The sequence below is a fragment of the Mytilus galloprovincialis genome, chromosome 11 (assembly GCF_965363235.1).
Source record: "Mytilus galloprovincialis chromosome 11, xbMytGall1.hap1.1, whole genome shotgun sequence".
Taxonomy (NCBI): domain Eukaryota; kingdom Metazoa; phylum Mollusca; class Bivalvia; order Mytilida; family Mytilidae; genus Mytilus; species Mytilus galloprovincialis.
Window position 1 is genome coordinate 21,717,953 of NC_134848.1, and position 18,619 is coordinate 21,736,571.

An 18,619-nucleotide genomic window follows, 5' to 3' on the forward strand; every position below is an offset into this window, starting at 1 on the left:
AAAGTAAGCATTCATCCGTCTGTGATTTGAAATTTATCCCAGAAGGTTCGCAACTTAGACACTGCAACAATACAGTTACAGACCGACACAGGAGAAAAAAGTCCATATCGACACACTCATTGTTCCAGAGATTGCCGTTCCGATTTAAAACAAGATTTCACAGTATACAAGGAACTTTCCACATTTAAACTTAAGTACAGAACGTTTCGAAATTGACTTACTCATAGGCACCGACTACTACTGGTAAATTATCGAGGACAGAGTTATAAGAGGAAAAGGACCAATCGTTGTACAGTCAAAGTTCGGATGTGTGTTATCAGGACTTATCAATAGAAACATCAACCATCCGACAACATCTATAGCTCTGGTAAACGTCATTGAAGACAAGAACACAGCGAAAAAGGAAAGTCCACGGCAAAGTTGCTATGGAAACATGACCGTTCAGATGATATACCTTCAGGCACGACCGTTGCCAAAAGAAGACCAGAAGACACATCACAATGGCTCGTACAAAGTAGATCGCACATGAACCCACTTAAGGAAAATTTCAAAGAAAGTAACTTGCTACCTAGAGGAACGAACACACCCTCAACTGGTAGAGTCAAGAGGCCAAATAGATACAAGAAAGGAACTTACGACGCATAAATAAAATTACCGCTGAGTGATGCTACAGTAGGCGGCAGAAGAAAAATCCATGAATGGAATATGAGATAAACTTAAGTTGTGATCAGTTAAGGTTAAGGAACTAGATTATTTTATTTGAGATGGACATAAATTTAAATTTCTTTTATCTATATTGTGAACTTACATTTTCTTACAATTTTTCGTTACATACTTCGGAAAATACGCAAGGTACAAACATTATGCTATGGTAACGTTGTAACTATAACGCTATAGTAAGTGATGTTATTGTATTATTCATTACCTATCACTACATTTAAACGTATATAGAAGACACAACGCATTTATTGAGATTCTTCAACAATCTTACATTCGGAATTCCTAAGAATATTTTTACGGTAATTTTCGAACCTTTCCAAGCTCATTTTAAAGGTATTGACCTAGGCTATTCCTTACTTAAATATTTTTCTGGGATCCGCGCCCGTCTGGCCACCACAGAGGTTCAAAGGTGCCCTTAACGTAATTTTCCGTATTAACCATATGCATACATTCAGTACCTTTCGGCATATACCAACGGCAAAGTTCCGAACCGGACCTAGCTCATTTTAAAGGTATTGACCCAAGCTATTCCCCACTTAAATATTTTTCTGGGATCCGGGCCCGTCTGGCCACCACAGAGGTTCAAAGGTGCCCCTTAACGTAATTTTCCGTATTAACCATATGCATACATTCGGTACTTTTCGGCATATACCAACGGCAAAGTTCCGAACCGGACCTAGCTTATTTTAAAGGTATTGATCCAAGCTATTCCCCACTTAAATATTTTTCTGGGATCCGGGCCCGTCTGGCCACCACAGAGGTTCAAAGTTGCCCATTTACGTATTATCCATATCAACCACACATTCGGTACTCCTCGACATATCCCTACGGCAAAGTTCCGAACCGGACCTAGCTCATTTTAAAGGTATTGACCCAAGCTATTCCCCACTTAAATATTTTTCTGGGATCCGGGCCCGTCTGGCCACCACAGAGGTTCAAAGGTGCCCCTTAACGTAATTTTCCGTATTAACCATATGCATACATTCGGTACTTTTCGGCATATACCAACGGCAAAGTTCCGAACCGGACCTAGCTTATTTTAAAGGTATTGATCCAAGCTATTCCCCACTTAAATATTTTTCTGGGATCCGGGCCCGTCTGGCCACCACAGAGGTTCAAAGTTGCCCATTTACGTATTATCCATATCAACCACACATTCGGTACTCCTCGACATATCCCTACGGCAAAGTTCCGAACCGGACCTAGCTCATTTTAAAGGTATTGACCCAAGCTATTCCCCACTTAAATATTTTTCTGGGATCCGGGCCCGTCTGGCCACCACAGAGGTTCAAAGGTGCCCCTTAACGTAATTTTCCGTATTAACCATATGCATACATTCGGTACTTTTCGGCATATACCAACGGCAAAGTTCCGAACCGGACCTAGCTTATTTTAAAGGTATTGATCCAAGCTATTCCCCACTTAAATATTTTTCTGGGATCCGGGCCCGTCTGGCCACCACAGAGGTTCAAAGTTGCCCATTTACGTATTATCCATATCAACCACACATTCGGTACTCCTCGACATATCCCTACGGCAAAGTTCCGAACCGGACCTAGCTCATTTTAAAGGTATTGACCCAAGCTATTCCCCACTTAAATATTTTTCTGGGATCCGGGCCCGTCTGGCCACCACAGAGGTTCAAAGGTGCCCCTTAACGTAATTTTCCGTATTAACCATATGCATACATTCGGTACTTTTCGGCATATACCAACGGCAAAGTTCCGAACCGGACCTAGCTTATTTTAAAGGTATTGATCCAAGCTATTCCCCACTTAAATATTTTTCTGGGATCCGGGCCCGTCTGGCCACCACAGAGGTTCAAAGTTGCCCATTTACGTATTATCCATATCAACCACACATTCGGTACTCCTCGACATATCCCTACGGCAAAGTTCCGAACCGGACCTAGCTCATTTTAAAGGTATTGACCCAAGCTATTCCCCACTTAAATATTTTTCTGGGATCCGGGCCCGTCTGGCCACCACAGAGGTTCAAAGGTGCCCCTTAACGTAATTTTCCGTATTAACCATATGCATACATTCGGTACTTTTCGGCATATACCAACGGCAAAGTTCCGAACCGGACCTAGCTTATTTTAAAGGTATTGATCCAAGCTATTCCCCACTTAAATATTTTTCTGGGATCCGGGCCCGTCTGGCCACCACAGAGGTTCAAAGTTGCCCATTTACGTATTATCCATATCAACCACACATTCGGTACTCCTCGACATATCCCTACGGCAAAGTTCCGAACCGGACCTAGCTCATTTTAAAGGTATTGACCCAAGCTATTCCCCACTTAAATATTTTTCTGGGATCCGGGCCCGTCTGGCCACCACAGAGGTTCAAAGGTGCCCCTTAACGTAATTTTCCGTATTAACCATATGCATACATTCGGTACTTTTCGGCATATACCAACGGCAAAGTTCCGAACCGGACCTAGCTTATTTTAAAGGTATTGATCCAAGCTATTCCCCACTTAAATATTTTTCTGGGATCCGGGCCCGTCTGGCCACCACAGAGGTTCAAAGTTGCCCATTTACGTATTATCCATATCAACCACACATTCGGTACTCCTCGACATATCCCTACGGCAAAGTTCCGAACCGGACCTAGCTCATTTTAAAGGTATTGACCCAAGCTATTCCCCACTTAAATATTTTTCTGGGATCCGGGCCCGTCTGGCCACCACAGAGGTTCAAAGGTGCCCCTTAACGTAATTTTCCGTATTAACCATATGCATACATTCGGTACTTTTCGGCATATACCAACGGCAAAGTTCCGAACCGGACCTAGCTTATTTTAAAGGTATTGATCCAAGCTATTCCCCACTTAAATATTTTTCTGGGATCCGGGCCCGTCTGGCCACCACAGAGGTTCAAAGTTGCCCATTTACGTATTATCCATATCAACCACACATTCGGTACTCCTCGACATATCCCTACGGCAAAGTTCCGAACCGGACCTAGCTCATTTTAAAGGTATTGACCCAAGCTATTCCCCACTTAAATATTTTTCTGGGATCCGGGCCCGTCTGGCCACCACAGAGGTTCAAAGGTGCCCCTTAACGTAATTTTCCGTATTAACCATATGCATACATTCGGTACTTTTCGGCATATACCAACGGCAAAGTTCCGAACCGGACCTAGCTTATTTTAAAGGTATTGATCCAAGCTATTCCCCACTTAAATATTTTTCTGGGATCCGGGCCCGTCTGGCCACCACAGAGGTTCAAAGTTGCCCATTTACGTATTATCCATATCAACCACACATTCGGTACTCCTCGACATATCCCTACGGCAAAGTTCCGAACCGGACCTAGCTCATTTTAAAGGTATTGACCCAAGCTATTCCCCACTTAAATATTTTTCTGGGATCCGGGCCCGTCTGGCCACCACAGAGGTTCAAAGGTGCCCCTTAACGTAATTTTCCGTATTAACCATATGCATACATTCGGTACTTTTCGGCATATACCAACGGCAAAGTTCCGAACCGGACCTAGCTTATTTTAAAGGTATTGATCCAAGCTATTCCCCACTTAAATATTTTTCTGGGATCCGGGCCCGTCTGGCCACCACAGAGGTTCAAAGTTGCCCATTTACGTATTATCCATATCAACCACACATTCGGTACTCCTCGACATATCCCTACGGCAAAGTTCCGAACCGGACCTAGCTCATTTTAAAGGTATTGACCCAAGCTATTCCCCACTTAAATATTTTTCTGGGATCCGGGCCCGTCTGGCCACCACAGAGGTTCAAAGGTGCCCCTTAACGTAATTTTCCGTATTAACCATATGCATACATTCGGTACTTTTCGGCATATACCAACGGCAAAGTTCCGAACCGGACCTAGCTTATTTTAAAGGTATTGATCCAAGCTATTCCCCACTTAAATATTTTTCTGGGATCCGGGCCCGTCTGGCCACCACAGAGGTTCAAAGTTGCCCATTTACGTATTATCCATATCAACCACACATTCGGTACTCCTCGACATATCCCTACGGCAAAGTTCCGAACCGGACCTAGCTCATTTTAAAGGTATTGACCCAAGCTATTCCCCACTTAAATATTTTTCTGGGATCCGGGCCCGTCTGGCCACCACAGAGGTTCAAAGGTGCCCCTTAACGTAATTTTCCGTATTAACCATATGCATACATTCGGTACTTTTCGGCATATACCAACGGCAAAGTTCCGAACCGGACCTAGCTTATTTTAAAGGTATTGATCCAAGCTATTCCCCACTTAAATATTTTTCTGGGATCCGGGCCCGTCTGGCCACCACAGAGGTTCAAAGTTGCCCATTTACGTATTATCCATATCAACCACACATTCGGTACTCCTCGACATATCCCTACGGCAAAGTTCCGAACCGGACCTAGCTCATTTTAAAGGTATTGACCCAAGCTATTCCCCACTTAAATATTTTTCTGGGATCCGGGCCCGTCTGGCCACCACAGAGGTTCAAAGGTGCCCTTAACGTAATTTTCCGTATTAACCATATGCATACATTCGGTACTTTTCGGCATATACCAACGGCAAAGTTCTGAACCGGACCTAGCTCATTTTAAAGGTATTGACCCAAGCTATTCCCCACTTAAATATTTTTCTGGGATCCGGGCCCGTCTGGCCACCACAGAGGTTCAAAGTTGCCAATTTACGTATTTTCCATATCAACCACACATTCGGTACTCCTCGACATATCCCTACGGCAAAGTTCCGAACCGGACCTAGCTCATTTCAAAGATATTGATCCAAACTATTTGCCACTTAAATATTTTTCTGGGATCCGGGCCCGTCTGGCCACCACAGAGGTTCAAAGTCGTCTTAGGGTGGTCACCGTCATTTAAGCAGTCTCTGGTAGGTGTTCACTATTAATTTCTTTTCTTGTTTGGCTTTCCATAAGTATTTCTATGTATATTTCTATATGTTTCTGGAGTAATTGGATTTTGTTTCATATTTTATGTATTAAATTACATCTTTGGTGAATCCTCTGTAATGTTTTATTGATAAAAATCTATATAACATAAAGACAAATATACAACTTGTATCAGGGTTTATATTCGAGGACAACGAAAATTTATGACAGCTTGAAGGGGTCATAAATTGGTATCTTTTCCCTCAGGCTTTATAGTGATTTTCAACTAAATTTAAATATTGAACCGACGGCTAGTAGTCGGTTGGATATTGAATATCAATTATCGAATGTCAAATAAAGGACAGACCGCTTACATACATATTTAAAACGGAATGAAATGCTTTAGAAATTAGCAGAAACCGTGAAATTGTCGATTTCCGCTGTTAGATTGCATTTAACTAAGATTTAGCGATTTTTGGAACGTTTGAGCCTCACGCAGTTTTTTGGTTTTTAGACATATCGTCAAAATTGGCTGCTGGAAAAAAGTGGCTGCTATCTTGATTGGCCGATGAAAGTGGCTGCCAGCTTGAGTCTGGTCTGTTTGTCTTTTAGTTTCCAAGCACAGGCTCTTAATTTTACAATAAGGAGATGTGGTTAATTACCAATAAGACAACTACAAAATGTATCCACCAAAATTCAAAAGAAGTAGATGTAAGCAATTATAGGCAACCAAACATTCTTCAGCCATGAGAAAATCCCATGTTTTGTTTAGGGTTTTGGTGGGTATTTAAGAAAGATTGCTTGAACATTTAAAAGAAATATCCGATTTAAAATGTATGCATGGTGGGGTCAAATAAAAAGTGCCTTTCTTTCCTCCCCCCCATACATTTATTTGTATTGCCATTTCTAAGTCACATTAAGAGTTTTTTTTTCAAATATTTGCTGCTGCAAGGTGAAAGAGTCTACAGTTGTTTGCTTAGAGTCAGAATAATGTATTCAAATGGGATAACAGGCCTTATGCATCAAAACATCAGTGCTTTTCCTTCTTATTTTGTTTGATAAACCTAGCTTGTAACACTTTTAAAAAAAAAATATCGCTCGCTCCTCTTGCAGACCACTCGCCTGTCAAAATCTCATTTTCAAGAATTTTTTAAAAACAAAAAATTTTCGCTCGCTCGCCCTATGTGTTTAGAGCAAATGTCCGTAGAACTATTTATCAAATTGGTGTGGCCTTATCTCTATTTGTTTTGCTTACACATTGTTGGCAATATAATGGAATTTAATGCAACTGTCATACAAGTGAAACGTTTAGCTAGTTATAAAACCAGGTTTAATCCTCCATTTTCTACATAAGGAAATGCCTGTACTGTACCAAGTCAGGAAATGATCATTGTTTTCCATTTGTTTAATGTGTATGAGTTTTGATTTTCATTTTGAATATTCCTTAGAATTCGGTATTTGAAAAATTAAATACATCAGCCTGTTATTAAGTGGCTGTTGTTTGTTTCTATGAATCATATTTGTTTTTTGTAAATGTCAACGGGTGCCACATGTGGGGCAGGATCTGCTTGCCCGTCCAATGCACCTGAAATCACCCCAGTTTTTCGTGGGGTTCGTGTTGCTCAGTCTTTATTTTTCTATGTTGTATTTTGTGTAACATTGTTTGTCTGTCTTTTCATTTTTAGACATGATAAGACCAAACAAAAATTTAAGTACGTGCGTTTACTGTACCCCTACCTACCCTAATTTTTATCCCCTACCCTAAAGTGTTTTTGACTATTTTTGATTAAGCACTGTTAAAGTCACACTGTTGCTCCAATAGACTAAATGTAAAAAAAATATTTAAAAAAAATCCTTACCTACCTACCCTATTTTTTCCTCAGTATATAACAGTAAACACACATACTATAGCTAACCACGTTATAAGGTTTATCATCAGTGTGTTCCGATGTCTCAGAAAGGACGAATGATGGCCAAACCCTTGAACATGATTACCATAATACAAGGTTTACTATCAGTGTGTCTCAGTAAGGACGAATTATGGCCAAACCCTTTAACATGATAACCACATTATAAGGTATTGATGACCAACCCCTTTATCATAATAACCACATTATACGGTTTATCACCAGTGTGTTCCAATATGTCTCAGTAAGGACGAGTGATGACCAAACCCTTTAACATAATAACCACATTATAAGGTTTATCATCAGTGTGTTCCCATATGTCTCAGTAAGGACGAATGATGGTCAAACCCTTTAACATGGTAACCACATTATAAGGTTTATCATAAGTGTGTTCCCATATGTTTCAGAGTGGTAGCAGGATTTACTACTCCAGCAAATCAAACCTGATAGCCCGAACTTTCAACAAATGATTGAGTCAGCTCGATATTTTCTTCTGATTAAAGTCCTGTAAGACTTTAAAAGTCACAAAGGCAATCATTGTTAAAATTTTGGCATCATCACAATGCCTGCATAATTTACATTAAAACGAAACTAAACTTCAGAAGACCGTTTTGATATACTAGTAATTTTGATGTTCTGACGTAAACTGCTAAACTGAAATGTTAAAAACTAGTGAACTAAAATCTGCCTTAAACTCTTTATTAATGGAATATCATGCTGTCTGTCAGAACTGTATAGATGGAGCTGTTCTTTCTTTTTTCAAAAAACATTTTTCCTATTACCGGATGTTGACTTGCAATGGTAAAAACACGGACCAAAAGATGGACACGAAACTCCGTGTACGCTGTCAAAGTTGTATATTCAGTTGATGCAGTTCTTTCCACGTAATTTCTTCTTAAAAATACTTGAAATGAACATTAAGATAAAGGTATCTATGATAATGCTCGCATTTTTGAAGAATTGGGATGCAAAATTAAATCTCGCACCAGCGCACATGCTCACATGTGTATCAGTTTCAATAACGTTGTTCTGACGAATTTTCGCTTAACTTTTTTTTTTCAATTGATCATTAATTTAAAATTTGTATATTGCCATATATTTCTGAACCAGGCTAAAGTTAGCGAACAATAGCTAGCGAACAATAAGCCAGCGAACAATAAGGCGATACATCGGGAAACAAAAAAAAAAGAATAAGACAACAACAGCCATTAAATAAAAAAATATTCAAAAAGGCAGAAACTCTGTCCAAAAATAGTAACTTCAACTCAATTTTGAAATGGTTTTTATCCCAATCATTCTAGTTTCAGATTTTTGAACATAGCGCCCTTCGATACCTTGCACAAAAGAAGCGCCTGTTTATCATCTACATGACCTATATAGTCATACCCAGTGACACCCCTCATTATTTTTCTCTAGAATCCCTGGAATAGGCCAAACACCCTGTTTTTTGCCATTTTTTTCAAATTTTGAGGTCAAGTTTTAGACTTATGAACATAGCCTCCCTTCGATACCTTGCGCAAAAAAGCGCCTGTTTCTCCTCTACAAGACCTACATAGTCATAACCCGTGACGCCCCTCATTATTTTTCTCTAGTATCCCTGGAATAGGCCGACCCCCCTATTTTCTTGCCATTTTTTCCAAAGGAGTAGGTCCGGTAAGACCCCTTTTTGGCCCCAAAATATAGCGGTTTTACAAAATTGTTAAAATGTAAACTTTTAAATATATATTGGACAGCAGAATGCTTCTGCTACATAAATATTGGTTGTTTTTGGCAATACAATGCACATATATTGAGTACTAGCACCATTAAGTCACGCTAAATTACTGAAATCTTCACAATTCTATCATTTTAGCTAAATTTTAGACAGTTTTCGTGTAAAACGAAAGTGGCCGCATTCGTGTTCATCCTTAATATTGAAATGTAAGTTGTATTTTATGATAATACATAACATATATAAAGATTTTGGATGAACACGGATGCGGCCATTTTCATTTTTGACAAAAACTATCTAAAAAGTGACATTTTTCAACCTATTTGGTAGATTTTTCATATTTGAGCTTGAATCGGATCGTTTTCAATGACTAAATCAGTTAAAATCTTTCACATAAACTAATTGATTCAAATGAAATAGACACTTAAGTGTTTAAAAAGAGGTCAAATTCATTCGTCAGATGAACTTGAAATTTGAGGCCAAAATTGTTCCTTACCGGACCTACTCCTTTAGAGCTCTAGTTTCAGATTTTTTAACATAGCGCCCTTCGATACCTTGCGCAAAAGAAGCGCCTGTTTCTCCTCTACAAGACCTATAAAGTCATACCCCGTGACATCCCTCATTATTGTTTCTCTAGAAGCCCTGGAATAGACTGACCCGTTTCTGCATATGTGTATGTTAGTTTAGTTAAACAATGACATCAAAGATGATATATTTTACATAGTAGAACTTCTTTTACATACGTTCTAAATTGAAGTAGATGCAGAGTTATTATGGTACTGAATACTAGCCCAAAAAGGGATGTGACTTGTTTTATCAATGAATGGGATACAAACCATTTCAAAATTGAGTTAAAATTGCTAAATTTGGACGGATTTTCTGCCTTTTTGAATATTTTTTGATTAAATTGCCGTTGTTGTCTTATTCTGTTTTTTGGTTTCTCGATATATCGCCTTATTGTTCGCTAGCTATTGTTCACTAGCTTCAGTCTGGTTATTTCTGAAAGGCTAATTAAATCATTCTTACTCAGTAACAGTTCGCATCAGTCAATGCATCATACCCCCGTACCGGTAACTGAAAGTCTCGGCTTGAGCATTGTACAATACGCTAAGTACGAAGAAATCGATAATGATAGTACAGGAATTGCAATCAAAACACGATACCGGTCCACCCAGAGTCATTTGTTCAATTTTTAAATCATACGATATCAGTTCAAATTCTTGGAATCCCGGATGACGTAATTGAATTTGATTGGCTAAGTTAGAATAGAGATGAAGGGATTTTTCACTTTGTGTTTTGGAAACGCCAAGAAGTTCGTGTAACCAGTTTGTCGGGCATATTTGGTTACAAGTTTTGAATGCCCGAGGTTTAAATGTTCTAGTCCCGGGCGTCGGGCTAGTGGATTTATTAACCCCTGATTATTATTAATAAATACCAATAAGTCCTGGGCTAGTAGTGCGGTGACAGAAGTGTAAAAAGTCGTCTAGATCGCGAGTTTAATCTCCCCAAATAACACACGGCTAAAAATGGTCTTAACTTAAAGACAAATATGTCTTCTTTAGTTTTTGCCCTGTCGTCAGAATTTCGTACGGTCACTTTTTTCGAAAAAGTCGTTTTGATGACTGGTAGTATATTGGAGAGTTTCAACCCCCCTTTTCCAACATGAAAAATGTGTATGTTTGCTTACATTTAATTGAAATAGTTTTTCCTGAAGCTATTTTTTATATGTCAAAAGATTCTATTCAGTTTTTTTATTTTCTTCTAAACTATAAAATTTGCAAAGTTTAGACTATTCAAAATTGAGGTAATTTTAATTGCAAATTCAGACTCAAACTTTAGTTTCTTCTTCATAGTAGTAATATAAATTATCCCATAATATTTTAAGCATATAGTATTTAATAAAACTAATAAGTGATTAAAATTTCGGAACCAAAATATGAAAAAAAACCTTCAGAAATCAATGGAAAAAGAATGGAGAACTCTTCAATTCCAACACGGAACTCAATCACTTGCCTTCCGACACATTTTGTGCATTAGTCAATAATTTGCTCTCAAAATATATATTAAATTACTACCTTTTTCTTTATTATATACACATAATTTCAATTAAAGTGCATATATATGCCACATACTTTGTTTGTAAATGTTTATATTCTATGTTTTTTGTTATAAAACATCAAATATATATACTTTGTCAGAAAAGTCTTATTGTAAAATCAAAATAATTGACGGATAGTTTCAGTAAATATTCCGTGATATGTCAAGTCCTTTGCAACTTGCTCCATTAAGTCCAAAGAAAAGACAAAAGTCGTTCAATTTTATGCAGTGCATAATATGCCAAAAAAACCTCGATTGAAATTTTGAGTCAATTTACCAGTTTAGGGAAGTCGATTTTTGTATCTGCATTGCATAAAAGATTGGATGTGGTGCACATCAAGATGTTGCATGCGATAGCTGTTAATTTGACGAACTCCGTGCAGGCCGTTTATCATCGTTCATGCTACAAAACTTACACAAGTAAACATATTTGTTCCCCCTTTTAGTGCGAGGAAGCTTCTAGTCTGATATTTAATGACGACATACAATTATCTGACTGTTGTCCCTCAGTTTCCGGTACTTGTACACGTTCTAGAATGCAGTCGTTCAACTGGAGCGCTTGTATATTTTGTTGCAACAAAACATTTTAGAAAGATAAAAATTACTCAAGTTTGAATCAGATGAGCGTATGAAAAATGTTTTATCCCTGTCAGATAAAGTTAAAGTTGAAATAGTTTCCCGTCCATCTTTTAAATTTTAAGCACTCTGTCATTTTGGTTGCATTACAAATTATTTGCTAAAAACGAAAAACAAATCCAAACCTGTGGAAGCAGATATCTCAGAACACGATACTGCTTTTACTAATTTTATTTTGGCTGTTAACAACGATTTAATGGTAATTCCCCATGACACCGTTACTTAATAAATATAGATCATTTCTTCCGGCTGATTCTAATTTAAAATATTCTACATGTAAAATGCAGTCTAAACTCATTTATTCCTATAGAAATTCAGTTGTCAAACAACTTCAACAAGTTTAAGGCAAATATAACATAATATTTAGTAGCAAAATAACTATTTAAGATGCCATATAAGCTTCTAGTCAATTGAAAACTGACCTTAAAATCTCAATGTCATGCAACTGTAATAGACACAAATAACGGACAGATATTTCATTCCGCTGCAAGTTTACTTAGAAAAGACATCGAAACTCTACAGAAGACTACCCAACTTCGGATGAATTGTCTCTTCCTTCTTAATTTAGTCAAAGCCTTCGTATTTATTGCAATTTACTCTATGGTTACTCAATGAAACTGCATACAGCCAAGACTATTTTCAGGAAATGACACCAGAGAAATTGTGGAAATGCTAAGCAATTGTTGAGGTAATCGTTTTTGTTTTACTCCTTTTCATTTAGGATTGGCTTTACAAATTTACCATGAGTTTGGTTCAAAACACCTTGTTGAAACATTGAATGCCAATGGAATTTATGCTTCTTAAAGTAAAGTGCGACGCTATCTAATGTGTTGCCAACCATGAAATTGAGCGAATTTAAGATAGTGTGTACGTCTCGTATAATGTTTCACCAGCATCTTTGCAGACAAGCATATGGATGTCATCAAACCTTCCTAAACCCCTTTTATATCTCTGTTAAATCTTGGATGAATTGATAGGGATGGTTTAAAGCTGGTATTTTTTTTTATGAACAAATGTCTTCGGACTTCCTACATAACCCTCGTCTGTACTTGTAAAGAAAAACTCAAAATAACGTGTTTGTTTTGAGCAGAACCTTTCATGTGCAGACCTGTGGCCATGAGTGAAATGTGTAGAAATATTAAAACATGTCTTGTTACGGTTGATGAAAATGAAGATGATGGAGATAACGGTTGATTTGGTATAAAGCTTGTTGCACTGGTACACATGGTTCCAGCCCCGATGTTAGGGGTGTGTTGGCGTGCCCTTAAAAAAGTTAAACCCCGCCACTATCTGTATGTGTCTGTTTCAAGTCACGAGACGGTAATGCAGTGTTTACCGTTTGTTTCTATATACTATATTTGTTTCTTTCTTATTTATTTTGTACATTCATCAGGCCGTTAGATTTTTTGTTTGTTTTACATCATTTAGGGAATTGAAGACTATGCAGTATGAATTTTACTCATTGTTGAAGTCCGTACGGGACCTATAATTGTTTTATGTCTCATTTGGTCTCATTTGGAGAGTTGTCTCATTTGCAATCATATCACATCTTCTTTTTTCATATGGAATACTTTGGAAGTTTGTGGTACGTTCCAAGGGATAAAAGGGGGAATTTAGTTACAAAACCTTTAACGTAATAGATATTAACCAGAGTTAAATACACAACAAAAGATAATACTATGGTAGCAGTAATAATTGTGAAAAAAAACCAAAAGCAACGAGTAGTGTATAAAAAAACCTGAAGTTTCCGCAAATTCAATTTGAGGTCATATTTGACTGTAGTGTTCTATGGCTTTGGTTTGATACCTCACCCACTATGATAGTTTAAAAAATAATTTTAAATTATTGTCCTGCATGACACTTGATTTTTACTTGAAATTGATATTTTTCATAAGGTTAAGGTGCTCTAAACATTTTATAGGTTGAAAACTTGATTTTTGAAGTTTTGTTTATAAAACATCGTTTTAGGATTTTTTTTGATAAAAAAATCTCAATGGTTAAGGTTTATGTTTAATAACAAACATTACTAAAGCCAATATCATTTGTATTTAGGTAGAGTTTAGAACTCTTAAACATGGTAACAACATTATAAGATTTAGGGAGCTACCATTTGATTTTTAGGGGGGGGGGGGGGCTAGGGTGAAAAATTTTGTCCTGCCTTTTTTTTAGCTGTAATCTCTGTCTCCTGCCTTTTTATTTTTCACTCTGTTCGGTCCTGCCTTTTTTTGTTTTTTTGTTTATCCCGACTTTTTTTTTACCTAAATTGTCGTCCTGACTGTTTTTTTTTTGCAAGTGTCTCATCCTGCTTTTTTTGGCTATTGGTACTTTACGGAACGGAACGGAACGGAACGGAACGGAAAAGAATTTCATTTAAGGTGGTAGACCTTGGTTCAGGGAGATAACTCTTTAAATCAGTTAAGCGTTTGTAAAAGTCAAGTTCATCAATGTATTTTAAGCATTTACTTGAAACAGATTGAAAATAATCTATGTAACCTAGAAGCTTAGAATATATTTTTGAAAATGGTTGACACAAACGTACTGATGATTTAAAGAGTTATTTCCCTTAACCTAGGTCTACCTCCTTAAGGTATCCAAAGGGGGCATTTATCAAAATTTCGAAAAATCTTTAAAACAAAACAAACTTTAAAATTTCTGTGTTTTACGGTTTTCCATATACAAATAACACAAATGCATACTTAATCTCATCTTCACAAGTGAAATGTGTAATAATGTATAACATCGGAAAATATTCTGTAGATGAATATGTCGGATTGTCCTGATAAATTATCATGAAATTAACGCATTTGCAAGTCATGCATTATGATATCTAGACTGACCTCACGTCGTCCTTGATTAGAGACAGTGATCAAAATGAATCGGATTTAAACTTTTTAATTTATTTTTCCGTTCCGTTCCGTTCCGCAAAGTACCAATTGCTCTGAGGAATTGGTATTTAACGGAAAAAACGGAAACAGACATCTTTAATGTAATTAAAGCAGTATGATAAAAAAAAAATTGTCTGACACCTCTTTTTGCATGAATGGTATGTGTTTTAGATAGCATTTTCGACTTGATCAATAATAAAAAATTTAACACAAAGGCAGGTTACACAAAAAGTCTTTCTCCTTCCATCGGTAATTATATTTCAAAAAAGAGGCCTTCAACAGCCCGTTCCGACGATGATTAGAGACAGTGATCAAGTTGAATCTGATGTAAACTTTTTAATTTATTTTTCCGTTCCGTTCCGTTCCGCAAAGTACCAATTGCTCTGAGGAATTGGTATTTAACGGAAAAAAACGGAAACAGACATCTTTAATGTAATTAAAGCAGTATGATAAAAAAAATTGTCTGACACCTCTTTTTGCATGAGTGGTATGTGTTTTAGATAGCATTTTCGACTTGATCAATAATAAAAAATTTAACACAAAGGCAGGTTACACAAAAAGTCTTTCTCCTTCCATCGGTAATTATATTTTAAAAAAGGGGCCTTCAACAGCCCGTTCCGACGATGATTAGAGACAGTGATCAAGTTGAATCTGATGTAAACTTTTTAATTTATTTTTCCGTTCCGTTCCGTTCCGCAAAGTACCAATTGCTCTGAGGAATTGGTATTTAACGGAAAAAACGGAAACAGACATCTTTAATGTAATTAAAGCAGTATGATAAAAAAAATTGTCTGACACCTCTTTTTGCATGAGTGGTTTGTGTTTTAGATAGCATTTTCGACTTGATCAATAATAAAAAATTTAACACAAAGGCAGGTTACACAAAAAGTCTTTCTCCTTCCATCGGTAATTATATTTTAAAAAGGGGCCTTCAACAGCCCGTTCCGACGATGATTAGAGACAGTGATCAAGTTGAATCTGATGTAAACTTTTTAATTTATTTTTCCGTTCCGTTCCGTTCCGCAAAGTACCAATTGCTCTGAGGAATTGGTATTTAACGGAAAAAACGGAAACAGACATCTTTAATGTAATTAAAGCAGTATGATAAAAAAATATTGTCTGACACCTCTTTTTGCATGAGTGGTATGTGTTTTAGATAGCATTTTCGACTTGATCAATAATAAAAAATGTAACACAAAGGCAGGTTACACAAAAAGTCTTTCTCCTTCCATGGGTAATTATATTTTAAAAACAGGGCCTTCAACAGCCCGTTCCGACGATGATTAGAGACAGTGATCAAGTTGAATCTGATGTAAACTTTTTAATTTATTTTTCCGTTCCGTTCCGTTCCGCAAAGTACCAATTGCTCTGAGGAATTGGTATTTAACGGAAAAAACGGAAACAGACATCTTTAATGTAATTAAAGCAGTATGATAAAAAAAAATTGTCTGACACCTCTTTTTGCATGAGTGGTATGTGTTTTAGATAGCATTTTCGACTTGATCAATAATAAAAAATTTAACACAAAGGCAGGTTACACAAAAAGTCTTTCTCCTTCCATCGGTAATTATATTTTAAAAAAGGGGCCTTCAACAGCCCGTTCCGACGATGATTAGAGACAGTGATCCAGTTGAATCTGATTTAAACTTTTTAATTTATTTTTCCGTTCCGTTCCGTTCCGCAAAGTACCAATTGCTCTGAGGAATTGGTATTTAACGGAAAAAACGGAAACAGACATCTTTAATGTAATTAAAGCAGTATGATAAAAACAAGTCAGACCCTTCTTTTTTGAATGAGTGGTAAGTGTTTTAGATAGCATTTCGACTTGATCAATATTTAAATAAACAGCTGCGCCATGAGCGCACGATACGCCCGTCGTCTTGTGAAAAAACATAAATCTTTTTTGAATAACACAGGGTTGTACAGGATGTCATGCTTAGTATATCCTGACTCATTCCTTATTCCCGCTCAATAGGAAGATTGTACAAGATGTATTTGGAAACCCGACGCAACATTAGCCTGTTAACTTTTAAGCAATAGAGATACAGCGCAACATGTGAAAAAAAAACTCTTTTTTTACAAAAAACTCAATAACTCGAAAATGTAAAAATGAATCATCACCAAAAAGTATACAGATCTTTAGATTAATATAACAAAGAAGTGTGTAAAGTTTTAAGCAATAATCATAAATCGTTTTTGAGATATGGTGCGACATGTAAACCCCCCCTTTTTTTTTTACAAAATACTCAATAACTCAAAAATGAAATTTTGAATCATCACCAAAAAGTATACAGATATTAAGATTAATATAACTAAGAAGTATTTAAAGTTTGAAGCCATAATCAAGAATCGTTTTTGAGATACGGTGCGACATGTGAAAAAAACACACCCCTGTTTTAGTTACAAAGTGCCGTAACTCAAAAAGTTGTAATCTTATTTTCACAAAAAAGTATACAGATCATTTTACCATCATAAGAAACAACTATGTTAAGTTTCATGAAATTTTGATAAGTCGTTCTCAAGTTACGGTGCGACATGTTTACACCGGACAGACGGACGGACGGACGGACACTGGACATTTGTATACCATAATACGTCCCGTCAAAATTGACGGACGTATAAAAAAATAACACAAAGACAGGTTAGACAGAAGGTCTTTCTACTTCCATTGGTAATTATAAATTAAAAAAGGGGCCTTCCGAAGATGATTAGAAACAGCGATCAAGTTGAATCTGATTTCCGTTCCGTTCCGCAAAATACCAATTGCTCTGAGGAATTGGTATTTAACGGAATCGAACGGAAACAGGCATCTGTAATGTAATAAAAGCAGTCTTGATAATATCAGTGCAAAGTATTTAAAAATTACTTCTCATCTTATTTCAGTTCCCTTATGTCAAATTTTTAATTCAAGCATTAAAAAATCAGTTTATCCATCATTATTCAAACTAGCTAAAGTCATACCAGTTTTTGAAAATAAATGTTAAAAAATGATGTATTTAATTACAGACCAATTGCATTTTTACAATTAGTATCTAAAATACTTGAGAGACACGTAAAAACTTATTTAATGAACTATACGAACACATATAATCTGTTGTATGTCCTGCAATCAGGTTTTCGTTCGAACCATTCCTGTCAAACTGCCATGACAACTTTGTTAGATAAATGGTTAAAAGCAATTGATGAAGGCGAATTAGTAGGAGCAGTATTTCTGGATCTTTGTAAAGCTTCTGATGTTCTGCATCATAAACTGCTCCTCCAGAAATTACAAAAATACAGATTTTCTTATTCTTCACTGCACTGGCTTACTTCATATCTAACTGATAGACAGCAGGTTGTATACATTTCAAATACTTTTTCAGGTGTATTAAAAGTAAAAACAGGTGTACCTCAAGGGTTCGTTTAAGGTCCCATATTATTCTTATTATTCATTAATTTTTTGCCTTTGTGTAATCCAAATCATAACAGTGATCTTTTGGCTGATGATAGTACTATTTCTGTTACTGGTAAAAACAAAAGTTGTATAGCCAGACACTAAATACTGTGTTGGAAAATATTTCTCATTGGTGTGATGAAAACAAAATGTTAATCAATGTATCCAAAACAAAGAAAATGTGTTTATGTTCAAAACACAAACTTTCTGTCATGTGTAATGAACCTTTTAATATCTTCATTAATAATCAATATATTAATGAAAGTCAGCGTGAACAAGTCCTTGGTATTTTTGTGGACGCAACTCTGTCTTGGTCTGATCATATCAAATATGTTATTAAAAACTTTAAGGTAAATTCTTCCTTTAGCTCT